This window comes from Ornithorhynchus anatinus, chromosome 9, assembly GCF_004115215.2.
Source record: "Ornithorhynchus anatinus isolate Pmale09 chromosome 9, mOrnAna1.pri.v4, whole genome shotgun sequence".
Lineage (NCBI taxonomy): Eukaryota > Metazoa > Chordata > Mammalia > Monotremata > Ornithorhynchidae > Ornithorhynchus > Ornithorhynchus anatinus.
In genome coordinates this window covers 36,537,517-36,558,789 of record NC_041736.1, presented here as the reverse complement: position 1 = coordinate 36,558,789, position 21,273 = coordinate 36,537,517, and the positions used below count along the sequence as shown (strand labels likewise).

The window sequence follows — 21,273 nt, the reverse complement described above, 5'->3', positions numbered from 1 at the left end:
TTATCCCCAACAGGCTCCAGAGCTGCTTCTCGAGAAGGCTCGAATTGAGTGAGTCGTTAAACACTCACTGGAGGTCCACACATGAAGAAATGGAAACAGCTAATTCTGAAGGATTGTCGTTTGGGAAATCAGTTTGTTGTCTTATGTTTACATACCTAAGATGATAATAATACTGTAGTTATTTTTCCTTCTACTATGCAATTCACTTTCACTGTGTACTTTTCATTCATTCAATAGTATTTATTGAGTGCTTACTATGTGCAGAGCACTGTACTAAGCGCTTGGAGTGTACAATTCGGCAACAGATAGAGACAATCCCTGCCCATTGACTGGTTTACGGTCTAATCTAATACAGTCTATTATATATCTGTATCCTATGTATAGCCTGAATGCCTACATATCCTATGTATCCTGTAGGGCACATCAGTTGTCAATCAATCAATGGTATTTATCGAGTGCCTACTATGTATGGAGCACTGTTCTAAGCAGTTGGGAGAGTACAATTCAAGAGAATTGGGAAATACGTTCCCTGGCAATAAGGAGCTTACATTCTAGGGGGGAGACAGACATTAATATGAATAAATAAGGAATTTATAGCACATATGGTGTATATAGGATATACATAAGACACAAACATCTGAATTGTATAGTAGAAAGGAAAATAATAATTGTGGCATTTGTCAAGTGCCACCCACTGCACTAAGGTCCAGACAATTGGATCCGACCCAATTCTTGTCCCTCCTGGGGCTCACTCTCTGAGGGGAAAGGAGAACTGGAATTTAGTCTCCATTTTACAGATAAAATGAGGTGTGGAGAAATTAAGTCATCGAGGTCACACAGCAAACGAGTAGTGGGTTTTAATCTGGGCCCCCTGATTCCTGGGTCCATGCTCCTTCCATTAGGCCATACTACTGAAAATCTGTAGATTTGTCTAAGGCAATAACCCATACTACGACTATATGCCCATAACGTTACCTGAACTTACCTCTGGTGTCACCTCTGACTTCTAAAGCAGTACTGTTGATTCATTCAATTGTATTTATTGAGCGCTTACTGTGTGCAGAGCACTGTACTAAGTGCTTGGAAAGTGCAATTCGAGAAAACAGAGAGACAATTCCTACCCAACAACAGGCTGCCGCGTATGCACCATACATTAAGTGCTCCTCTTCACAGAGTGAAACGTTTATTTTTTCTACGATTTCAATTCTGTAGGTTCCCCAGAGGCACCTCGCTGTTGTCGCTGCTTTCGGGAACTGAAAAGTGAGGGGGACCAGGCTGGATCAGGGTGGGATGGGAGAAGGGGAGGCAGTGATGGTGGAAGGAGGGGGGACCGAGGGAGAGCCCCTAATCTCTCCCCTGCATCCTCCCATCTTTCCCCTCCCCACTCTGCCACAGATGTCTGCTGTCCCCACGTCTCACTCCGGGATTCGGGTCCTCAGCTTTGAGATGCAGAAGGTGGAAGCTACAAGTCATAGCAGCAGTGGAATTGTGTGACAGTGTCCTCAGAAAATCACTTCATTTCTCTGTGCCTCGTTTTCCTCATCTGTAAAATGGGGATTCAACATCTTTCTTCTCTCCTACCTAGAGTTAAGTGCTTACTACATACCCAGCACTAAGTACTGGGACACATACAAGATCATCAGGTTCCTTACCTGCTGTATTACCTTAGGCAAATCACTTAACATCTCTGTGCCTCAGTTCCCTCATCTGCAAAATGAGGACTCAGTATCTGTGCCCCATCCTACTTAGATTGTGAGCCTCATTTGGGACCTGATTATTTTGAATCTGTCCCAACACTTAGTACAATGCTTGGCATATAGTAAGTGATTAATAAATGCTATTATTATTTAGGTTTAGTACATCAATTCTGGGGTGTATTTTAAATCATAAACAGTATCTTGCCCCAATTAAAAGTTAAGAAACCTCTTTTCCTTGGTCCTTTAGAACACAGTTGACCAGTTGCCACCTAGATTCGTGGGTTTGTAATTTTATTTTGGGTTTATGCTTCTGTGTTGCTGATGATTTGTCCCTTGGGTTTGTGGGACAGAAGAGGTGGATTCCAAGAAATACATGTTTAGAGAATTCAGGAAGGCACAAGGAAGTGGATCCAATCACTGGCTAATTGGCTTGTTTGGCCAAAAAACCCTCATGGTGCTCACCACAGCCCTACTGCCAATTTCTAAGTAACATTCACCTCCCTTGAGGTCATTGGGTGAACCACTAGCACAAATGTTGCTGTCTCCTCAGGTTTGGAAGGTTTAGTTTTTTTCTCTCCCCTGCTCAGCCTCTCCCAAACCCGTTGTCTGAGAACTTATTAAAGGAGTCACAAACCAGAGGCCTATAATTGTCAAAATCAATTGTGGACATCTCAGGGATCGGATTACCATGGCATGTGGCAGATGAATGCAAATCGAAGGAAATGAAATACACTTAACTTAGTAGATGTGATGCAGGGCTGTTTTGGTCATCTTGATGTCCCTTGGTAGCCCTGATATGCCACTGCTGTGGCCTGAGCGTATCTAGATTCAATGGAGCAATAAGACAGTGTCCCTACAGTTTGGGCAGGGCAGTGTCTGGAGAAGGGAACAGCTTCCTTGCTCAGGATATTTCCACCCTGGGTAGTGGATCAAACATGAAACTATTGGAGAAATAGGGAGAAAGGAAAGAGAAACGTAAAGGCCACAGAGGATCCTGGGCAGTCCCAGGGTATGGGACATTCTCATTAGGGCTATTCTTGTTGTCATTTGAAGGGCTGCTCCCAAATGTCTTCCCAAAAAGCCCAAGGCAGGAACCTTTAAAGTCCTTACCGTGAGGATCAATCGATTGTATTTATGGAGTGCTTACTGTGGGAAGAGCAGTAAGCACTGTACTGAGCATTTGGGAGAGTGCAATATAACAAAGTTGGTAGACACGTTCCTCGCCCGCAACAAGCTTACAGTCTAGAGGGCATGGGCCCCCTGCTGAGATAAAAGTAGTATCAGTAATAAGAAGGCAGTGGGAAAGTTTCAGAGAGAGCAGGAGAGGACAAATCTTTTTTTTAAGATATTTTTCAATCACTTACTGTATGCCAGGCACTGGAGTAAGCACTGGGGTAGATACAAGCTAATCAAGTTGACTAAAGTCCATGTCCCATGTGGGATTCACAGTCTTAATCCCCATTTTACAGATGAGGAAACTAAGGAACAGAGAAATTAAGAGACTTGCTCAAGGTCTCACAGCAGACGAGTGGCAGAGCCAGGATTAGAATCCAGATCCTTTTGGCTCCCAGGCCCATGCTCTATCCAACTATTCCAAGCTGCTTCAAATTTTATTTTTGGGTGCTCCCAGCATGCCTCAAATGCAAGCCAACAAATCCTTGACCTGGCCCTATTTTAAGGCCCCATTCCTCAGAACTCAGCATTTAGAGCCCCTGTGAAAGGCCATCCTGCTAGGGCATTAAGAGGTGGGATAGGGTGAATACATTATTGCCCCCCTCAACATAGAGCAAAGGTGGGATTGTTGGAAAAGAAAAGAAATAGCTGATAGCCAATTCAATATAGGGATAGCTATCTGACCAGATCAGTAATGTAAGAAACAACGGCCCCAAGATTGGAAAGGCAAAAGCTCAATGATCAGTTTTTTTTAAATCATTGATTTTAAAGGAAAATCTTATATAGTGCTTTCATCCAGTTAGGCTAAATTAAGCGATGTTTGGTCATTGCTTACTCTGTGCCAAGCACTGTTCTAAGTACTGGGAGAAGTACAAACCAGTTGAACACAGTCTCTTTCCTACCTGGACTCACAGCCTAAGTCGGAGTCAGAAAAGGTATTTTATCCCCATTTTACAGATGAGGTAACCAAAACACAGAAAAATTAAGTGACTTGCCCACAGTCACACAGCAGGCAAGCAGCAGTCCTGTAATTAGAACCCAGGGCCTCTGACACCCAGACTCATGATCTTTCCACTGGACCGCATGACTTCTCTTTTTCTTAAGGTCAAAGAGTGACAGAACGTGAGATTTCTATGAATGAGAGGTCAGAGGTCTATGATTAGGATGGGTGGGGGCAGGAAAGAGAGAGAAAGAGACAGGGAGACATATAGTAAGACAGAGAAACACACAACAAAGCAGTAAGACAAAAGCAGAGACAGAGAGAATGAGCAGGAAAGAGAGAATGACACAGAAAGACAGAGTAGCTGAGAGAAAGAGGAGGGCAAAAAGACACACAGACAGGAACTGTGGACACCCACCCACCCCACAAACAGTTGTCCAGGGACTATTTTCTGTAATAATAGTACGAATTATAATAAGGGTATTTAAGAGCTTACTTTGTGACAGGCTCTCTTCTTAGTGCTGAGGTAGATAAAATATAATCAAGTTGGACACAGTTCCTGGTCCATATAGGATTCTCAGCTCAAGTAGGATGGAATAAGATTTAATGCTCATTTTATAAATGAGGACACTGAGGCAGAGAGAAGTTAAATGACTTGCTTAAGGTCATACAGGAGGCAAGTGATGGAGATGGTGAACTCCTTGTGGGCAGGGAACGTGTTTACCAACTCTGTTATACAGTAATAATAATGTTGGTATTTGTTAAGCGCTTACTATGTGCAAAGCACTGTTCTAAGCACTGGGAGAGGTACAGGATAATCAGGTTGTCCCACGTGATGCTCACAGTTAATCCCCATTTTACAGATGAGGGAACTGAAGCCCAGAGAAGTGAAGTGACAGCACACAGTTAGTGCTCAGTAAGTATGACTGATTGATTAGGATTAGAATGCAGGCTTCCCATTCCCAGGCTGTACTCTTTCCACTAAGACATGCTGCTTCTCGTCTCCTGATCACTTTAAAAAAAAAAATTGTATTTCTGTCAGTAATAGCCTGTGGCGAAAATTTCTCTCAACAACCAAGACGCCTAGGCCAGATCTTTGTTGCGATAACTGACCGTGACAATTTTTGCATTCTCCCATTTGTACAAGTGGATGTAGGACTTCTTTCTAAATGGCAGTTCCTTTTGTTGGAAATATGTTGAGCCATTCATCCACCAATCAGTCGTATTTATTGAGTGCTGACTATATGCAGAAAACCATATGCTTGGCAAAGCACATTATAACAGAGTTGGTATGCACAACCCTGTCCACGGGTAGCTTGCAATCTAGAGGGAGGTAACATTCAGAAAATGCTATATGATTTGATGCTGATACAGGGCACGGAGTGCTTATTTCAAAAGAAAATTAGTCTGATGAAATGAACTCATTTAATTTCAAGTTCTTAGGATTTATGGAGTTCAATTGGATCAGGAATGAAGTGAGATTACCTGAAGCATGGGCAGTCTTTATTATGTTTGCCTTGAGTTTGTTACTGTCACATATAGCATAGTAAACCATAATGTGAACCAAAGACTGTGCCTTTCAAACAGTAACATGCTAATCGGGACTTTCAATGTAGAATCCAGATGTCTGATTAAATTCTTTGATTATTAAAATATGATTTGATCTAAATGCAAAGTGACTTTTCCCTTCTACTAAAAGAAGCTTTCATAGCACCCCATGAAGTGACACCGGGAAAGAATCAAGCATTTACAATTCAGTCATAAAAATTCACTCTCAGCGGAAAATTTCCATTCTGGAAAAAGAACAAAATAATGGTTATAAAAATGAATAAAAGAGGGCTGAAATTAGACCTGAACTTGGAAACGTTCAAAATGAGCTCAGAAATTGTCATAAAATATAATAGAAATGGCAAAGTTGTTGAAGTTTTCACAGTGGCTACTGGTTAATTGGTTTCTTTTCCCCTGGACTAATTGATTTCTGTATATTTTCATGTGAGTAGGGGTGTTATGAATATAGGTACATATATTTCCCCCTCTCCCGCTGTGTGGGCAGGGAATATGTCTGTTTATTGTTGTACTCTCCCACGGGCACACAGTAAGCGCTCAATAAATATGATTGAATGAATGAATATGCACAAAATCTGGCCACTGAAATTGAATTACTAAATTTATTCTGCACTTACTAGGTGCTAAGCCCTGGAGTAGGTACAAGCAGATAGACACAATCTCTCTACCATAGAGAACTCACAAACAATGAGGGGATAAGTATTTTACCCTTGTTTTAGAGATGTGATACAGAGAGGTTAAATGATTTGCCCAAGATCACAAAGGACGCCGGAGGCAGAACTGGGCCTAGCACCCAGCCCCATACTTTTTCCATTATTCTACAATTAATGGAATTTAAAAGTTAAAGGAACCAATAAAACCACCCCTTTAGTAGTTCCCCTTCCTCAGGATATTGATGATACTTAAAATAGATGAGAAACTAAGTTTCTTCATAATCAAGGCTGGCTTCAAAGAGGAAGTGGAATTGGCAGTGGGAAGCAAAATAAGTAGTTGGGAATGCATGAAGTTTATCCAAACACAGGTCATGGCTTGATAATTCACGGAGTTGAGAAATAGTTCTGAAGCACTGCCTGAAGACAGACCTTGTCACCAATCCCATATCCTTTTGGTCTAGGTTAAGGTAGCACCTTAAGTAACCTTGAGTAAATCTCTTCAGTCAAACAATCGATCAATCAATAGTACTGATTGACTTATTCTAGGCAGAGCACTGTAGCAAATGCTTGGGCTGATGCAGAAAACTTAGTGCACATGATTGTGTCCATAAAGCAATTTTCAGTCTAGCAGGGGAGAAAAACATGAAATAATTTACAGAAGGGAAAGGAGGTGAGGACTTTTTTTTTCTTTTCTTCAAGGTATTTGTTAAGCGCTTACTATGTGCCAGGCATTGTACTCAGGACTGGGGTAGATACAAGATAACCAGGTTCAAAGCTTTACTGAAGGCAAATCTCCTCCAAAAGGCCTTCCCTGACAAAGCCCTCCTTTCCTCTTCTCCCACTCCCTTCTGCCTCATCTTGACTTGCTCCCTTTACTCATCTCCCCCTTCCAGGCCAACAGCACTTGTGTACAGATCTGTAATTTTATTTATTTATATTAATGTCTGTCTACCCCTCTAGATTGTAAGCTCATTAATTGTTATATTGTACTCTCCAAGTGCTTAGTATAGTTCTCTGCATCCAGTAAGTGCTTAATAAATATGACTGACTGACTAATGAGCTGGACACAAGGAATTTAACGGTGCGAAAAGCTGTGGCCTATAGGATTAGAAGAAGGAATTGAGAAGCAGGTGCCCTAGTGGATAGAGCACAGGCCTGGGAGTCAGAAGGACCTAGGTTCTAGTCCTGGCTCTTCCACTTGTTTGCTGTGTGACTTTGGGAAAGTCACTTCACTTCTCCATGCCTCAGTTATCTCAGTTGGTGGCAGCAGAAAAAAGGGACAGGGAATAGATTAGTTTGAGAGGAATGAAGATTGTGATCTGGGGAGTGGTGGGTGAGGAGAGGTGTGGAGAGTAGAGGAAGCTGATCGAGTGCCTTAAAGCCAGTGATCAGGAGTTTTGTATGTTTGTGTTTTTAATAGTACTCGTTAAGTGCTGACTATGTGTCAGTCACTGTACTAAGTGCTGGGGTGGATACAAGCTAATCAGGTTGGACAAAGTCCATGGCCCACAAAGAGCTCACAGTCCTACGCCCCATTTTACAGATGAGGTAACTAAGGCACAGAGAAGTTAAGTGACTTGCCCAAGGTCACACTGCAGACAAGTGGCAGAGCGGGAATTAAAACCCAAGTCCTCTGATTCCAAATCCAGTGCTCTTGCCATTAGGCCATGCTGCTTCTTCGATGCAAAGAGACAGGGAAATGGCTTCTCAAAAGTTCTTCCAGTTCTTTGATGTGCTAATTCCCCTCGCTGTTGGAGAGATTAGTGAAGGCACTAGATTAGGTTAGCTGCCTGCATATCCATCTGATAAATCGAATTAGGAAGAACTCCCCTTTTTCCCTGGAAAAATATTCCAGCCTGCCTCTTGGATTTCTTCCTTCATTCTTCCCACCTTTGTACATCTTTAAGGAAATCTCTACGTGGAAGACAGATTTGACTCTGACGTCATTTCTGAAGCTGCAGATGGATAGAAGAAAATAAAAATGGCTTTGAAGTTGGCGGATGTCAAATGCCACTAAAAATATTAAACAGTGTGGTCACTGGGATGGATTTAACTGAATATTATATTCTGAATTGATGGGAGTTCTGTGGGGTTTAATATTTGCAGCTGTCTCCCCTAATCCCGCCTCTGATTTTAGAATGAATAGTGGGTTGATGGATTTCTAATTCGTGGAGGCTTCAGGGTGTCTTTATGATGAAATCAATACTAGATTCTTTTTAGATCCAGAATCCCTCTTTTGACATTGTCTATTCCAATGAAAAGAGAATAGCTGCTTTGTGTATCCCCGCGTGTCTGGCCCGCATCACTAAGAGTTACATCACTGTTCGCTCAGTCTTCCCATCTAATTGTGCAGGTCAGTGACTGTTCCATGCATCACCCATTCCCAAATTCCACCCATAGCCCTCTAAAATGAGTCTTTTATAGTTAAATGATTCACTTATTAGGTAAAGTAAACACAAAAATGACATCAAATTAAAAGGAAACAAAGTGGTGCAGAGCTAAATTCGGAGTGACACTGAGCAAACAGTCTGGATGGAATCATTATACCCTTTTGGAAGAAGGCATATATAGCCGAGTATGGCTCCAATTAGCTTCCACTGGGAAGATCTTTAGCGTTACAAACTTGTGACACTGAAGTTTTGACCGCCCCAAATTGGAAAGCTAGATCTAAAGTTGGAAGGATGAAAGGAATCCTGCCTAGCTCAAGCTACTGGAGCCCTGGAAATTCTAGAGGATGACTTTTCAGGAGACAACGCAGACATCGGCATGTAATGGGTAACCTGCCTCTCAGACCTGAGTAGAAGCAAAGTTTAAAAATGGTGCCAAACCAGGACACCAAGGGAATTTTAGCCTAGAATTTGGGGTGGTTTATTAGGAGCCAAGCGCAAGCATGAGCCATCAAGGTCCATCAAAAAGGAAACACAGACAGGAGTCCATGGAAAAGCTGTAAAACTGTGGATAAAAGCCAGGAACTTTGAGGAGATCTGTCCTTATTCATGGAAACAGAGTTGCATGCAGACCACGGCCTTAGCTTGAAGCTGCCTTCTTCTTCCAGTGTCCTCCTCCATAGCTTTCACATCATAGGCGGAATTGAAACCGGATTTTGTTATTTTAATGAAAGTAAAGGCAGTTGAAGTTCTAAAATGTGGCCGGTTATTTTTGGAAGTCGTTCTGGAAATGGAGGAACAGAGAAACATCACAGAAGCAGCATGGCATAGTGGATAGAGCATGGACCTGGGAGTCTGAACGATCTGGGTTCTGATCCCTGCTCTGCCACTTGTTCGCTACGTGACCCTGGGCAAGTCACTTCCCCTCTCTGTGCCTCAGTGACCTCATCTGTAAATTGGGGATGGAGATTGTGAACCCCACATGGGACGGGGACTGTGCTCAACCTAATTTTCTGTATCCACTCCGGCACTTAGCACACAGTAAGTGCCTGGCATATAGTAAGTGCTTAATAAATGCCATTATTATTATTATTGTTATGTGCAATGTGACTACTAACTGAGATGAGCCTTAATGCTTGTAGTAGCAGCAGTAGGTTTGGAGTAGTAGTGATTGTAATTGACTGTGAGCTCATCTCTAGACTGGGCAGAGAATGTGTCCGTTTGTTGTTCTATTGTATTCTCCCAAGCGCTAAGTACAGTGCTTTGCACACAGTAAGAGCTCAATAAACGTGATTTAATGAATGAATAAATAGTAGCTGTGGTAGTAATAATACCAGCATTTCTTGAGCTCTCCCTTGGCACTGTACAAGGTGCCTGGGAACTAAAGAATGATGAAGTGATATGTTCCCTGCCCACGAGGAATTTACACTCTGCTGAAGGATCTCATAGGACTGAAGTCATTCCCTACCTCTGATTGCTCTGGTGGAGCTTCAGTCTGACCACAGACCAGAGCAGCCAAATGTTGAAGCCAGAATTAGAATCCAGCTCCTCTGGCTCCCAGGCCCGGGCTCTTTCCATTAGGCTGTGCTTCTTCTCTTATCTGGTGGTTGAATTTGGACAAGTTATTCAACTTCTCAGTGCCTCCGTTTTCTCATCCGTAAAATGGGCATTAAATCTTACTCCCTCCTTCTTAGACTGTGAGCCCCATGTGGGACAGGGACTGTGTCCAACCTGATTATATTGTAACTACCCCCGTGCTTAGTACAGTGCTCGGCACGTAGTAAGTGCTTAACTAAGCTACGGCTACGTTGTAAGTTCCTTGTGGGCAGGGAATGTGTCTACTAACTCTGTTGCACTGTACTCACCCAAGTGTTTAGTGCAGTGCTCTGCACACAGTAAGTGCTCAATAAATACTGATTGATTGATATTTTAAAAATTAATCAGTACAGCAGCTGTGGATTGACTCCCTTGGGCCTGACATTGCACCATATATAGCCATGCTATTAATAATAATAATCACTATTATTATTACTATGGTATTTATTAAGGACTTATGTGCCAGGCACTGCACTAAGCGCTGGGGTGGTTACAAGCAAATCGGGTTGGACACAGTCCTCCAATGGCTACTGCAGATTGTACCAGTAGGAATAATAATACAGCTAAAAGTTATACTTCCATTGCAAATTAGGAAATGGATTAGCACCAAACTGTAAAAATGAATCCAAGTATACGATAGAAAATGGTAACTCAAAGAAATTTTGTCATTAGACCCATCAAATGTTAACCTTCAAAGTAATCATTTTGTGGTTCGTTTAGCCTGATAAAACGAATTTGTAATATTCATATTACTTTTCCCCTAAGCAGAAATACTTCATGAATGTACACAGAAACTTTTTTTTAAGTCCGAGTCCAGTAGAGAGGCTAAATCAAGTGTGGAAACTCAAGCACATCCAGTTAAAGCCAATATATCATTCAACACCTGGGGTGGTTCTACATACACTAGTTAAATATATTAAAATGCCATAGTAAAGTACTGAGTTTTCTCATTATACTCTGGCCTCAATTATATTCTGGCTACCTGCCATAAAACCTGAAAAACTTTATCCTAAGAATGCCAAAGAATTTCAATAATCTGTATCCAAATGCCAACACATCTATATTCTCAATTGTCACAAAGAAATCTATCAATTTAGACGAAACACCAAACCGAGTTTAGACCTGTACAGTTTTCCCATCTTGAGGAAGCTTAATTGCTGCAACTCATCTACCGAAGTAGAAGGGTTTCTTCTAGGCAAAGCCTCAAGCAGAGAGTGTTGCAGTTCACTCTTTACCAACCCATGCTCAATATCACTGTGGGTTGTGCCAAGATCCATGCAAAAATCAGCTGCAGACACAAGTGCATTTAAAGCAAATGAACTGTCCAGGCTCAGAGCTTATCTTTATATCCCTTCTACAATATTATCTGAGAAAAACTGTATGTAAAAGCAAAATTGTGTTTAAAAATCTAAAAATGCAGACAACTTTTAAATAACTTCTCTGCCATTTCCTCTTGCCCTCTTCATAGGCGGTGTTCTTGTTGTAATATAAAATATTAATCCCAAGAGCCAATTTTAAATGTAGTTCTTAATCCTTGGTCTTAAAAGCATCATGCAGTTCTTCTTTACTCAGTAAAGTCTTCTGAGTCATCAATTCCTGGACCTGTAACATCTAAATGACTTTGGACACTTGGCAAGCAAAGGGCTTTAAGATGATCACCGGTGCATATCCCCCGATAAAGACAGGCTGCATTGAAGAAAATATTCAATAATTAATAGTTTCAACGATAGAACAATATAACAGGGTAGACATGCTGCCTGCTCACAGGGAGTTTACAGTCTATAGGCGGAGACAGACATTAATATAAATAAATAAATGACAGACATGAACCTAAGAGGTGTTCTTTCAACATTACGGTTGAAGGAGCTATTTGCAGGTTCCTCACCAGTCAGACAAAATGGTCCAGAATCAGAAGTGCTAGCAGCTGCAGCCAAAACCTACCTAATGATTTTAAATTGGCAGAATTCAGTCATTCAATCGTATTCATTGAGCGCTTACTGTGTGCAGAACACTGCTCTTGCCCCGTCAGCCTCTCCCTGCCCTGCTCTAGTATTGCAAGTTGGGACCACCAGGATGGCAGAGGTCGACCCAGGAGGGATAATGGTACTCGTTGAGCTCTTACTATGTGCCAAGCACTGCTCTAAGCAGTGGGGTAGGTCCAAGTTAGGTTGGATACAGGCCCTGTCCCATAGGGGGTTCTTAATCCCCAATTTACAAAAGACGTAACTGAGGCCCAGAGAAGTTAAGTGACTTTCCCCAGGTCACACAGCAGACGTGGGGCGGAGCCAAGATTAGAACCCAAGTCCTTCTGATTTCCAGGCACACATCTCTCTTGCTGGGTGGAGCTCCGCCTCCCCTCAATCCTTCCCCCAAACCGTGGCCCTTTCCCTTTTCACACTCTTCCAATCAATCAGTAGTAAGTATTGAACAACTATCCTGTTCAGAGCACGGCATTAAACACTTGGGAGAGTAAAAGCCTTGATGCCTGCCCTCAAGGAGCATACAATCAAGAATGGGAGACAGACACTACACAGATTACAGCTAGGTGAAGAAAGAAAAAGAGATGCTTAAGTGGTAGGGTATATAAGATATATAAAATGTCATCCCATCCTAAAGGCATTCCCCACCTAAATCATGTCATGCCCACCACCACCTTAGTATGCCTGTATTTATCTTTTTTTATTTATTTAATTGCTTACTTTTGTTGAATTGTATCAATCCAACAACACTTCTAGTACTTACGTAGTTGTTTGTACAATCCTCAGGAACTGTGTATAAATATATATTCAATTGTACATTTAATTATTTATTCTTATTACTCCTTTTGTAAATATTTTTGTCTGTCTCTCTCATTATAGTATAAGCTGCTTTTGGGAGATGCTTCTGCTGGACTTTTCCAAGTGCTTAGTTCAGTGAAATGTGCCTGGTAAGAGACTCAGTAAATTCCATTACTTCTTATTCTCCTCCTCCTCCTCCTCCTCCTCCTCCTCCTCCTCCTCCTCCTCCCTCTATGCTCTTACTTATTTACCAATTGTAGGCATACAATTTATGCTTGCTTGTTTTCCCTATTATACTGTTAATTCTCAAGGGCAGGGCCCATGATTTTTATATTTTACCTCCAGTCCCTGTTTTAATCTCTATCGCATTATTTCCCAGTGTTGCTATCAATAATTATTAATAATAATAATAATTTTGGTACTTGTTAAGCACTTCCTATGTGCCAAGCAGTGTTCTAAGTCCTGGAGTAGATACAAAGTAATCAGGTCCCTGTTCCACACGGGGCTCACAGTCTCAATCCCTATTTTATAGATGAGGTAACTGAGGCCCAGAGGAATGAAGTTTCTTGCCCAAGGACACACAGCAGACAAGTGGCAGAGCCGCAGGAATTAGAACCCAGATCCTTCTGACTCCCAGGCCCATTGCAATATCCACTCCACCATGCTGCTTCTCTAATAGATGTTAATGCCATTATTTCTAAAGAATTCTCTCATTTTGAGCAAACACTGCAGTGTTCGTGTTGACTTATACACCTGCTCTCCTTTCCTCCTCAAATTTTCAAGTGTTTTGACTGATATGCGTAGAGTGATAAAAGCCCCTATCAATTAATGGTTAATCTATTTAGCATCAATAATAAGGGATCTCTAATTTGATAGCACCAGGATCTTTTTTTTTTTCAAATAAGATGTGAAAGAAAGCACTTTGAAAATTAAACAAACTAGTTGAAACTATTTTTACAATCCTATTTGATCACATAACTGCATTGTGTTATCATTAGTGTTTATTCATTTTATATTTTCATCAATTTCAAAATTTTGAAAATGTGTTCATGCACTTCACATTATTTCTGATAGAAATCTATGCTTCTATTAGGACTATTTCATAAACATTTACTTTCATGGTCAGTAAAGTGTGCTAATGAAATGAAGTATGCCCCCCAGCTGTTGCTGATAATGACAAAATAAATGACTTTTTGAGCAGAAGCACTGAGAGGATCATGAAACCAAGAGGAAAAAGCTAACCCAGGGCCAGGCATCGGAAACAACAAACACAACAATACATGGATTTTTTGTGACCGTGGTGTGGTCAAAAGTTCAGGTTCTGAATTGGCCTTTTTAGCCCAAAATGCATCGAAAGGTGAGCTTCACCACCAGTGATGTCATCTTCTAGCATGAAGGACAAATATAAGTAATCAATGAAATACTGAAGGAATGCCCTTCTGCTTATTCACAAAAAAATGAACAAATGAACCCCCCCCCCACCTCAAAAAAAAATAAACTGTGCAGTTTGATCTGACAGAAATATTCAGTAATTTAACATGGATCTATCCCCATGTGTCTCCTGAATACAAAATCATCCTGCTCATCCCAACTGTCAGGACTACGGTATCGGGCCCCATCTTGGAACCAACCTCCGACAAACGAGCCCAGAGGCAGCGAGGAGAGCTCAGAGAATGCTTTCAGAGATCTGATGCACAACTCCTCGCTTTTTTCTCCCTGTCTACACCCAACCACCACTCGGACCCACCCTCCCGTTCCTAGCTCCTTTTCCCTCTTCTTCTTCCTCCCCTCGCCTCCCTTCCTGCCGTCCCTCAAACCCACCTCCTTCTCCTTTCCCTGAATCAGCCCGCATCAGGGTAAGAGCAAAGATTTGCAAGTCGGCTAAGAGAGCAAGATGTAAAATTTGTAACGAAATAGAAAACAGCTGGGGAAACCTGATCGCTGTTATTCCGAGCACATGAACCTGAAAAGATACTGTTTATTTTATAAGACAAACAAAATTTGGGGCTCGTTTGATCCGAGAGAACATCCACAGTCAGAAGCTGTCCACTTTCATTTAATCATTCTGGGGCCAGGCAGGAGGTACAGGAGCTATAAACAAAGAACGCCAAGTATCAGTTTCCATGTTAATTTGACAGTAAACACTACTAATTTGACTTTGCAGCTGTTTATTGATACCAAAAAAGTTGCAATTCAATAGAGAGAACAGTAGCCAGTGTATTGGGACTGTACTGTTTTGTTAGATGGAACTTGCCAGGCTGTTTTGAATCTCTTGATGAGAGGGAAGTTGTGTGAGTGTTATAGGGATTTACAGGGACATATAGTTATGCCATGTGGCTTTCTTCCATCTGTGTTATGGGGAGAGGAGTAGGAATAGGTCTCGACCAACTTTATAAAGTGGGTTTTATATTTCTTTTATATATTTATTATTTCTTTTATATATTTCTATCACCTCTCGGCTGCCTTTGACGATCGATCCAGCCATCTATCATATTTATTGAGTACTTTCTGTGTATAGACTGTAAGCGTGTTGCTGGCTGGGAATGCATCTGTTCTACTGTTACATCTGTACTCTCCCAAGGGCTTAGTATAGTGCTCTGCTCACAGTAAGTGCTCAGTTAAATACGACTGATCGATTGCAAAGCACAGTACCGAGAGCTTGGGAGAGTATAACTTACAGAGTCGGCAGGCACATTCCTGGAACACCTACCATCTCCTAAACACGGGATCGAACCTTGGTTTCTATGAAACGGTTTTCTCCTGGTTCTCCTCTTTCTCCTCCCCGATCCTCTGGATCTCTTTCCCTGGCTCTTCCCCCGCCTCCCGCTCTCAACCGTGGGTGTCCTCAAGGCTCTGTTGGGCTCCCCTTATCTTCCTGGGGCCAACTCTGCATACACTCCCGTGGCTTCAACTATCACCTCTATGGTGATGAATCTAGTGCAACTCACCAATTCTGACCTCTCTCCTTCTGTGCAACCTCACATTTCTTCCTACCTCCGGGACATTCTGTCTGGATGGTCTCCCAGCATTTCAAGCACACTACGTGCAAAACTGGTATCCTCCTCTTTCTTCCGAAATCCTCTCTTCCACCAAACTTTCCCAACAGTGTTGACAATCCCTCCACCTTTCCCATCTCTGAAGCTAGTAACCATCTCAATCTCTTTGACTCAATCCTCCTCTTTTTTTATGATACTTGTTAAGCCAACCCCACAACCCCCCTCTAGTTGATATTCCCTCCCTTTTCATATATGACAGACTACCACTCTCCCCACCTTCAAAGATTTATTAAAATCACATCTCCTCCAAGAGCCCTCCCCAAATCATCATTACCCCTCTAGTTTCCTATGCACTCCTATCTCTACTCCTTAAGCACTTGATAGTCACCCCACCACCAGCCCCAAAGCACTTAAGTTCATATCTTTGCACTCTGCCATTTCCACTTTCTAGAATTCATTTTAATATAATAATAATTGCTTTTAAGTGCTTACCGAGTGCCAGGCACTGGGGTGGATTCGAGCAAATCAGGTTGGACGCGGTCCCTGTCCCTTATGGGCTCACACTCTCAAACCCCATTTTGAAGTTAAGGTAACTGAGGCCCAGAGAAGTGAAGTGACTTGTCTAAAGTCACATGGCAGACAAGTAGCAGAGCTGGGATTAGAACCATGACCTTCTGACTTCCAGGCCTGTGCTCTATACACTAAACCCTGATGCTTCTCACTACGCCATGCTGCTTTCCCAAACACTTAGTACAGTGCTCTGCACACAGTAAGTGCTCAATAAATACGATTGAATAAAGTGAATGAATGAACTTTACCCAGGTCTTCAATGCCCAGACTAAATGCCCAGACTCCGCAAGCTTGAATGCCCAACTGCCTAGGCTGTGTGAGAACTCTCTGTCTCTCTCTCCAATCTACATTCCTTCACCTCATCAATCGTTCAATCAATCATTCATTCAATTGTATTGATTGAGCATTTACTGTGTGCAGAGCACTGTACTAACAGCTTGGAAAGTACAATTCAGCAATAAAGAGAGAGAATCCCTGCCCCCAAGGGGCTCACAATCAATAATTACTGAGCACCCACTAAAACCACATCAGTCATTTAGTCAATCAATAATAATTAATGAGCACCTACTAAATGCAAACCACTGAACAAAGCCTTTGGGAAGGTACAATAAAAGTAGGATCTCTCCCCCCAAGAAGCTTGGCAACTGGTGGAGAAGGTAGACATAAAATACTTCGTATAAATTATGAGAGAAGCAGCATGGCCTAGGGGAAAGAGCCTGCTGTGTGACCTTGGACAAACCACGGCCCATCCCTTTGCTTCAGTGTCCTCATCTGTAAGATTGGGATTAATCACCTATTCTACCTTCCCCTTAGATTGTGAGCCTCATATGGGGGGGGGGGAGCATGCTTAATATAATGTTTGGAGAAGCAGCATGGCTTAGTGGATAGATCACGGCTCTGGGAGTCAGAAGGACCTGGGTTCTAATCCCAACTCTGGCCCAAGATCACACAGGAGACATGTGGCAATAACTTAACTTCTCTAGGCCTCAGTTACCTCATCTGTAAAATGAGGATCAAGACTGTGAGCGCCATATGGGACAGAGACCGTGTCCAACTTGATTAACTTGTATCTACCCCAGCACTTAGTGCTTGTCACATAGTAAGTGCTTAACAAGTACTGTAATTATATTAAGTGCTTAACAAATATCACGAATATCATTGTTATTGTTATTATGATTACTATTATTAGGTGACACCATCCGGAGCAGTAAATGCCCAAGACTCATATCTGCTGCAAACCCAGTCTCAAGTCCTTGGAGAATGAGGAGAGGAATGTGGCCATCACGATCAAAGCCAGAATGACTGTCTATCTAAACTGGCCCCGGCTTTCTGTGTTCTGACAACTGACATGGCTATATTTTTATTACTGCTTAAAAACAATAGTTGAGAAAAATGGGTCTAGACCCGGAGTTGAGTAAACAAGACATTAATGACCCTATCCCTTACCTTATAGTGGTTTCTTCCTGGAAGCTCATTGGCTGAGCGGGGCTATAAGTCCGTCAGAGAGATCCGAGTGAGCACCGTTGGCTTATACAGATCATTTTCCTCGGAAAACATAAAGTATTCTAGAGGGCCTGTGCCCTCCAGGGTTAAAATGAATCATAGATGCTTGAACTGTTTTCCCTCCCTTTTCTTCTCCCTCTTTCTGACAGATTCAAAGGAAAGAATTTGATTGAATAATGTGGATTGCATCGTGTGGCAATTTAGTGAGCTTCTGAGTTTGGTTTCCCTCCTATTTACTTTCTCTTCATTACATTTCCATTCCCAAAGTGGATTCCTTGGCACGGACCGTAGATGCATACGTTATCAGGAGAAATGTAATTTGGACATTTGAGAGACGCTCCGGGAGTTAAGTGGCATGTGGTGCTCTTATTCGTGGTTCATAATTTGGCTTGCTTAGCTTCTCTGAGCCCCACTTTTTCTGTCCATAAGCATCCCCTTCCCCTACCTCTGTCTGTTTTCCTCCAGCAGAAGAGTCTAGATGTGGAGGGAAAGGAGAAATTAGAATAATATTCTGGCATCACTTTAATGTCACAGAATCCATCAGTCACTGCTCTGTATTGAGCACTTTTTCTGTGCCAAGCTCTGTACGAGTCCTTGGAGAATATATACCACAGTGGATGGACACAATCCATGCCCTCCAGGGTTTGCACAAAAGCAGTTGGATGGGCCAAGAGACAGGGCCAATAGCACTTTCTTTTTAAATGGTATTGGTTAAGCACTTACTATGTACCAAGCACTGTACTAAGCACTGAGGTAGTTGATAATTGATAATTATAAAAAGATAATTGAGTTGTGCACAATCTCTGTCCCGGGTGGCACAGGTGGAGGGGGTGCATTTTATGAGAAGGCAGGAAATCTCCTCTTGAGATACTGCTGGGAATACTCCAGTCATACTGAGACATTATTATTTTTATCTTAATTATTAATAATTAAATTATTAATTATATTAATGCCTGGCTCCCCTTCTAGACTGTAAGCTCGTTGTGAGCAGGGAATGTGTCTGTTTACTGTTGCATTGTACTCTTCCAAGTGCTTAGTACAGTGCTCTGCACAGAGTAAGTGCTCAACAAATACGATTGACTGATTTCAATTAAACAGCCTGGAGAGGACCAGTTCAGCTGCTTTTTTGGTGGATTTTACCCCCAAAGATGAGGAAGAGGAGAAGGGTTGTAAGCTAAACTGTAAATTCCTTATGGGCAGGGAACGTGTCCGCCAACTCTGTTGTATTGTACTCTCCTGAATACTTAGTGCAGTGTTCCACACACAGTAAAAACACAATCAATACAATCAACTGATTGATAGAAAGATTCAGGGATGCAAATCAAATCAAAGTAAAGGAAGTATTGGACCGTCTCCAACAATCTGCCCCGTAGCTTCCAGTGTTTTAGAATATTGAGTAGCTATGACTTCTGTTGGTCTGAACTTTGTGGAATTTAAAATCCCGCTTCTTTCTTTTTTTTTATGGTATTCGTGAAGTGCTTACTATGTACCAGGCAGTGTTCTAAGCACTGGGGTAGATATCCGGAAACAAGACTCGACACAGTCCATGTCCCACATGAGGCTCACAGTCTTAATTCCCATTTTATGGATTAGGGATCTGAGGCACAGAGAAGTTAAGTGACTTGCCTGAGGTCACAGCTGACAAATATCAACGTTGAGATTAGAACCCAGGTCCTTTCAACTCCCAGGCTTGTGCTCTATCCACTAGGCCATGCTGCTTTTCCTTTCAGGTTTGTCTTTTGTGCTTTTGTTTGCCTTTTGTTTTATCTCTTTGCCAACATCCTTGCTCCCCTATGTTGCTTTATTTTTAGCTCTTTCAGCTTAGGGGATTATGCATGAATCTATACATACATGCGTCTCTGCATTTCTTTCCTAGCACGGGGTGCAGTGCTTTTCACAATGTGAAATCCTATACCATGATTTCTGAGGCCGATTCCATGCCAGTTCTTCATCTTACACCATTTTCTCCCTTCGCTTAAGATACGTTCTGCCGTGTTACTGGAACATGAACAGAAAAGAATTAAAGAGAATTAAATAGGAGGAAAATGAATTGCAGAGAGGAAGGAACAGCAAAAAGAACCATGAAGAATGAACTTCTAGAGAAGCAAAGACCCTGGATGAATAAACAAAGAGGAGGAACGTCTTCTCCAGAAAGTATCATTTCGTCTTCTTGAATCTGATGCCCACAACTATGTTTGTGCAAATATATCAGGAATATCAAGAATGTTATAATGATACTCCATCACCCATGGTTCTAGTTTTAACCACTGTAATAAGCAAAACATACAGAGCACATCGCTGGCCCCAAAGACTATAATTTTCTTGGAGCTGAAATATTGCAAAAAGAAAGGAGAAAATGTGATATTTTGTCCCATTCCTAAAAAAAGCAAGTCCTTGCTGCTCTTTCCTCTCATTAAAACTTTCTTAAGTGCTATTAGAGTAAAATAAGCAGCCACAATTCTGGGATGGTGACGCTAAATAATTGTAAGTCTCAGAGAATCTTGGAAAGTCGAAGGAGACACATGTATCCTTCGGGAAAACCTATCATCCCAGAGGAATTATTAACAGCTGGGACAGCCTTCCTCGTGTTGAAATAATTTCTCATTTTGAAAGGAAATCAGTGGAATTCTTATCCCTCTTATTTCCTCCCCGAAACGCTGTCCTCGTGCATCCTTTTACTGGAAGATGAGGACCCAAAAAATCAGATTAATGACTTGTGCAAAGAAGTTATATCTGAGAGTTATAATACAGTGGTATAGAAACCGGGGCATTTTCAAATCAGTCAGAGTCCAAGAACTAAAAGGTTCCACTGCCTTTTATGTTCATTTTCTTGGAGGCACACAGGCAGTCTTCAACTTAACTTGTTTCCAGTTAGGATGAAAGGCAAGTGTGTTTCCCAATTTGCACCCTATTTCACTTGTACAGCCCTTGGCTTTGGACTCTACAACAGTAGCCTCCTTTACGGAACTTGCTTTTTTTTACCCCCTACAATATAATGCTTCACCGAGTGCAAGATGTTTTGTACTCTGCCAAGCACATAGTACAGTGCTCACAATAAGCACTCAGTAAATACCACTGATTCTTTGATGGGCATGTCAATTCTTCCTGGTGATTCCACCTGGTGATTACGTGACACAGTTTGTTTCTCCCCTTTTCCTGCAGCCTACACCTCCTCTCATCCCTCAGACTAGTTTGGCCCTGTAGTCCTTAAGAGCTTTCTTTCTGTAGGGCAATTCCTTCACTCCCATCTTAAAGAGGGAGAAAAGAAGGCCTCAAGAAGGGAAATGAATTGATCATTGACCTTATAAACAGCAGACACTAGAACACAACTAAAGGCTTTTACCCCAGTCCTGTCTCTAAAGAGCATTTGAATCAAACATGCTTTTGAGACTTTTGAGGGAGTTTCCATATTGGG

At 41.9% G+C, this 21,273-nt stretch overlaps 1 long non-coding RNA gene across 1 annotated transcript; it reads left to right on the top strand.

Annotated features, from left to right (window-relative positions):
• The first annotated feature begins 17,550 nt into the window (after nucleotides 1–17,550).
• On the top strand, nucleotides 17,551–20,039 carry LOC114814170. The gene is made up of 3 exons (XR_003761915.2): nucleotides 17,551–17,868; nucleotides 18,008–18,061; nucleotides 19,839–20,039. It is a non-coding gene; the product is annotated as an uncharacterized LOC114814170 (long non-coding RNA).
• The last annotated feature ends 1,234 nt before the right edge of the window (nucleotides 20,040–21,273 follow it).